We start from the raw sequence: 6,000 nt of genomic DNA, 5'->3' as shown, positions 1-6,000 counted from the left end.
AGTAAGGATGAAAAGGAGGGAAATGGGTAACATCCATTTACCAAAGTGCATTAGAATATAGGCCCCATGGATTTACACATTTTTATGCAGGGGCCCATTAGGGTGCACAGTAAGAACAATGGTTAACTATGGCATGAACCTGTTGAGAAGAGATGGAAAATAATTTTATTAGTGATCAAGAATTTTGATGAAAAAAATTCATGGGATTCCACAGTATCTGAAACCAAAGGATAAAGGGATTTCATAGCTTCATCTGTGTGAGCATCACCCTCCATCAAAGGTCTAGAAATCTTGGTATGGTTGTGTACATGAGCAAGGAAGATAAGAGGCATACGACGCTGTAAAAGAGTTTGAAGTGTTAAAAAAAGATAGTAAATTAGAATCCAAACGAAGGGAAAACACGGCCATAAAAATATGAGGAACAAATTTAGTTATATATTGAGAATCTGTAATAACATTTAAAGTCGTAGAAAACAATCTAAGCATCAGGATAATGGCAGCTAACTCAGCTGGCTGTGAAGAAATCTGAAGTAGGGCATAATAGTCAGTCCATTCACCATTAATAAAAACAGACATTACTCCTCTTTGTTTACCTCCATCTGTATACACCATTATTCCATCTACAAGAGGAACAGTAGAAACTAAGGAAAAGGGATATAATTAAGGAACCTGATATAACAGAGAATTGTCCATCATGAGACATGTGAAAATTAATAGGCGCTAAAAAGATGTTACTACAACTTGATAGTAGAGGAAGAACTGTAAATATTGGAGATATAAGGTTTTTTTTCTTTTTTTTTTTTTTTTAAAGAGAGAGAGAGAGAGAGAGAGAGAGAGAGAGAGAGAGAGAGAGAGAGAATTTTTTTTTTAATATTTATTTTTTAGTTCTCAGCGGACACAACATCTTTGTATGTGGTGCTGAGGATCGAACCCGGGCCGCACGCATGCCAGGTGAGCGCGCTACCGCTTGAGCCATATCCCCAGCCCAAGGTTTTTTTTCATAAGTAAGGTATAAAACATAAATGTCCATGCCTGTTAAGGATTAAATTTTAGTACGACCATCAGTAATCAAGTGAGCATACATTCCAGCAAAAGGCAATATACTATGGCCCAAAAAATGAGGAGAATATTACCATTCTATGAATAGCAACTACTGTTGCAAAAGCATAAGGTTTTACAACAAAAACTATCAATGATAATAGCACATTAGGTACAGGAAGTGGATCCACCATCACTGTTGATAACTTCATTAATTCTCTGCAAAGCATGTTTTAAAGAAGGAGTCAAATAAAGGAAGGAGGCAGCATGCTTTTTCTTCAACAACTGGAAACAAAGGAAGAGATCAGTTTAGCATCAGTTGTAATTTTTGTATTATTTAATAAACCATACTTAAAGACAACTAATCCTACTTATGATACATTTAATTTACTCATTGTAATTGTGTCATAAAAACATAAGAAAAACATGATTGATTGCCAGGTTTCTGTTCTCGAAACTAAAAGGCTCAGGGGTCACTCTAGTTAAACTGGGCTGACTGGGCTGCGCGAAATAACCACACAAGAGACACAAATACCTTTTTCTTTGGGGTTGCTGTGATGGCTCCTCTGACCTTAAGGGTCCGAAGAAAGAGAGAGAGAGCACGCACTGACCCCTTTTATTGAGGAGAAGCTATTCAAATGAGGCAAGGGGTCAGGTTTCAGGGGCTGAGTCTATCTTCATGATGTCCACTGTCAGCAGGTTGACTGACACCTGGGTAGGCCACACCCAAGGGCACAGTAAGAGGAGGGGACACACACAAGGCACTTCCATGGAAGATTCTATCCTAAACAGGACAAGGGGTTAAATTACAAAGGAACAGGTGAGCATAGCTTCACCCATGGGGCTGTAGCAAGACACACCCATTTCTGTGACTGAGCGTCTCAGCACCCAGCTGGGGAGGTAACTCAGTCACTCCTAAGATTGGCCTCCCACAATTGATATCATTAATCATCCTTTTTTCTGTTGAAAAATTTTAGAAGTAATGATTATTATATGATATTTTCCATATTTTTTGAAGTTAAGACTTTATTGTTTGGCCACCTAGAGAAACCCATGAGCCATAACGTTAAAGACATCTATATATTTATTTAATAATTTCATTTGAATTAAATTATTTAGATCCATTAATTCTTTAAATTTTAATTAATGAATGATCATTTGTTTAAAAGCCAATTTACTACCAAGTATATAATATATAGATATAAGACAGGTCTGTATAATTGGATATGTCAGGTATAAAAATCCCACAGGGATCATGGACACTGAAGTCAAAGTTTCAGTTATCCAGCATTTTTGTCCTTGACACCTGGTAAGACTCATCCCTAACATAACCATATTTATATCTTAGGATTTATTAAAATAAATTTTTGAATGTATTTGAGAGTTAACTCTGGAGAAATTGGCCTTTGGACAAAGACAATGTAAAAAACTTTGTACTTAGATAAAACAAGACTGATAAGAAAAACATAACAACTTACATAGAATATTTAAAAACCTATATCTCAGTAATATTAAACTTTTCATTAGGTCAGTAGGAAGCCTGTGTAATTCATTTTTCTAAAAATTTATATATGACAGCAGAATGCATTACAATTCTTATTACATTTATAGAGCACATTTTTTCATATCTCTGGTTGTATACAAAGTATATTCACACCAATTTGTGTCTTTATACATGTACTTTGGATAATAATGATCAGCACATTCCACCATCATTTATAATCCCATGCCCTCTCCCTTCACTTCCAACAACCTCTGCCCTATCTTCCTGTGAAATTCTTAAAAAAAAAAACAAACTTTTTTGAACAAGACAACTTGCACATTTGGAATCTTTCTACTTTTCTTTCAATGTTGCAGTATTAGGGAGGAGGAGGAGCTGGTTAAGAAACTTGACTGAAAACAGGTAAAATAGCTGGTCAAGCAGCTTGGATTTAAAAAAGACACTTTTTTTTCTTCTTTTGTCCAAACTGTTTTTTTTTTTTTTTAAATAACTCTAGTAAATCATACAGGGGCTGTAATTCACATTTAAATATAAGGCTAGGAAAGTAAGAAGTACAGCAAAAGTTAAAAAGTTGTAACCATTTTTTCTTTTATAAGACTATTCTCTTAGAGCATGGTGTTGGAGTTTATATTCTTTCTGGAGAGTATTTTTTTTTCTTTTTCTTTTTGTTTTAAACCTACCAAATCTTGTAATAGTTTCCACATATTGTTGAATATAAGCAATGATTTGTTGTGGATTGGAAGGGGCAGAGCATGGTAGCCACAGGGAGGTTTTGGACACTTGGTTATTTTTGTTTTCTTTTCCCCAAGTCAGGGTGGCCTCTTGAGGCCATGAATGAATGAACACTTGCTTATTTTTGTTTTCTCTTCCCCAAACCGGGTGGCATCTTGGGGCTATGTATAAAGCCATACCATAAAAGTATTTATTACCATGACATTAGTATTAGTGTCTGTTAATCCTGTAATTGACTGCTCATTAAAAACAAAACATTAGGTTAGGTCTACTTTCAGTAATTGACAAACATGCTCCAAAAATAGTAGAGTCAAACCTTGTATTTTCCCTTTCATTTAAAAGTTGTTGCTGAGGATTAAACCCAGGAGGTTGTGCATTTAAGGAAAACACTTTACCAACTGAGCTGTTGTCCCCTGTAAAGTCTCACTGGGATGTCTTCAGTAGTAATCAAATATACTCCAGTGCTCCCTCTAGTAGCATGAAGGTATTTGTGAAACGATGTTGAAAGGGCTTTGTTAGGAATGGGGCATATCCCATTTCCAACAGTTCAATCATATTTAGGGTAAAATTACTATTCACATTGTTTTCTAAAAAAGTACATTGCAGCTCTTTAAATATAACACAAGGTAATTGCTTATGCTCTTGCTGATCAGCAAAATTCAACTCAATGGGACAGACAGCTAAACTATGAAATTCCTCCTTTCTCCACAGCTTGTCCCAAACACTTAGTTAACTTGGATTTAGTTGGGGGAGGAGCGACTGCTATAGGCTCCCCTGAAGACAAAGGTAGTAAATCAACACTCCGTGTTCCCAGCAGCAGCAGGAAGCCAGCCACACTGCAGAAGCTGCTGTGGTAATTCTTTTAAAGAACTTGGATGTCCAGGCACAAAAAAAGAATAGTGGTCAGTTTGAGAAACTGAGGCTTTATTAATTGCATCCCTACAAAGAAACCAAGTTTGTAATACCGGTATACAAGCACGTGGCTTCTCATGAAGAGTTTCACCTATCTTCTCCCAGTCTTTCAAATTTACTGACCCACTTTCTGGATAAAAGGGACAGCAAGAGCTTATCTCTGTTAGCAAGTCAGTAGGATTATTGTCACAGTATGCCCAGTCTTTGCGAAGTAGGAAAGAAAGTTCAGCCTGATGATGCATCTGCTTGTCAGAGAATTTTCCATGGCATCACTAGCTGATGAAAAGACACATATTAAAAGCTCTCTCTGTGTGGGTGTGAACCATTCCTGACCCACATTACCTCCAATGTCTGGAAGGGTCTTTTCCAGGGCTGATTTTGTTGTCCCAAACTCTCTGTGGACTGGGAGGACTTGTGGGGTTTAGTACCCCAATGTTGGACATCAGCTATAAAGAATACCTATGGAGAAAACCTGTGAAGAGACAAAGGGACAGACACACACAGGGTACAAGGAGGCAGGGAAAGGTGGCAGATAAAAGGGGAAGCAAAGAGGAGTGAAGTGAAGTAGTGAAGAAGAAGTGTCTGCTCCTCCCTGTTGCCAAGTTTATTACCTAAAAAAAGTTTACATGTTACCCATCACCATGATTACACTCTAACCTGTATTCCTTTAACCCTGAGTGCTAGCAAACTGAGATAAGGTCCAGGTTAATACAAACACAGATCCTCACACATCTAAGGGTGTTCCTATAGAAACCAGGTAGTACTCCCACATAGTTATCTTAATAGCCTCCAGGAAAGTGCTGGGCTTTCCAATTGTGGGAATCAGGGTGCCAGTTAATCACCCAGGAGTTCGCTCACCAGGGGAAAACTTCCCTGTCTATTTCCACAGTCAGAATACCTACAACCTGAGAGGCATGCCTGACTTCTCCTGCCACTATAAACTTCCAAATGTGGTCACCCAAGGGGGAAGAAAGACCTATGTGTGGTGTGCTTCTCTACACTGTGGGACAAAGGAATCTCCAGAGTATAATGAAAACCTCTAATGGTTGTTAGGTGCTTAACACCCTTTTCCCAGCGGAGTTTACAGAAGGGTCGTGAATTGAAAAAATGCCTCCCTTTTACAGCCAAAGAAACCCCTGAAGCACAGAAACAACAATGGGGAGAATCCCTACAGGCTTGTAAAGACTTAATTATGTGAATGAAGGGAACCCAGACATTTCTTTAGGAACAACTCCATGTAAAATGTCCCTCTCTCAATGACTAGTTTGATTGGAGAGGGGAGGATGGAACTGCTCAGGAGGAATGAGTATGGGAGTGTGCAGTTCAGCTCAAAGGGAAGTATGTGTCACTGGGGCTTTCCCACAGTGCCTTTTCATCAACCAGTTACCACAGGATGCCCCATAAGAATGATCAGGAGAAGAGTCAGGAAGAAACCTTTTAATATCACTGGGGAGTGGCCTTGGTCAGAATCTCAAAAATTGTTCCAACCCTTTATCTGTCTCCATGCATCCAAAGGCAGACAGGACTAGGGACACTGGGTACTCATGCCAGGCATAGCTCTGAGCCTGGATGGGATAGTGAGAAACAGCTTTGGCAGAACCCAACTTGCCTGGCCTGCAGGACAGGTGATTAGGAGTCACCTATGCCATGAATCCTGTCACCCAAGTCTTGTAGAAAGACAGCTTAAACGAACTGGATTTAATTAGCTGACAGGTGCCCATTATTGTCCTCCAGGAAAAAAGAACAGTGCACTTTTCCTTAGGAAGACGTGAGGTGCTGAGGAGCTAATCCTGGTGATCTCTCCTGCAGAGCCCCCA

This window comes from Spermophilus citellus, assembly GCF_964194105.1.
Source record: "Spermophilus citellus genome assembly, chromosome: 7".
Classification (NCBI taxonomy): Eukaryota; Metazoa; Chordata; class Mammalia; order Rodentia; family Sciuridae; genus Spermophilus; species Spermophilus citellus.
This window is presented reverse-complemented; position numbering follows the sequence as displayed.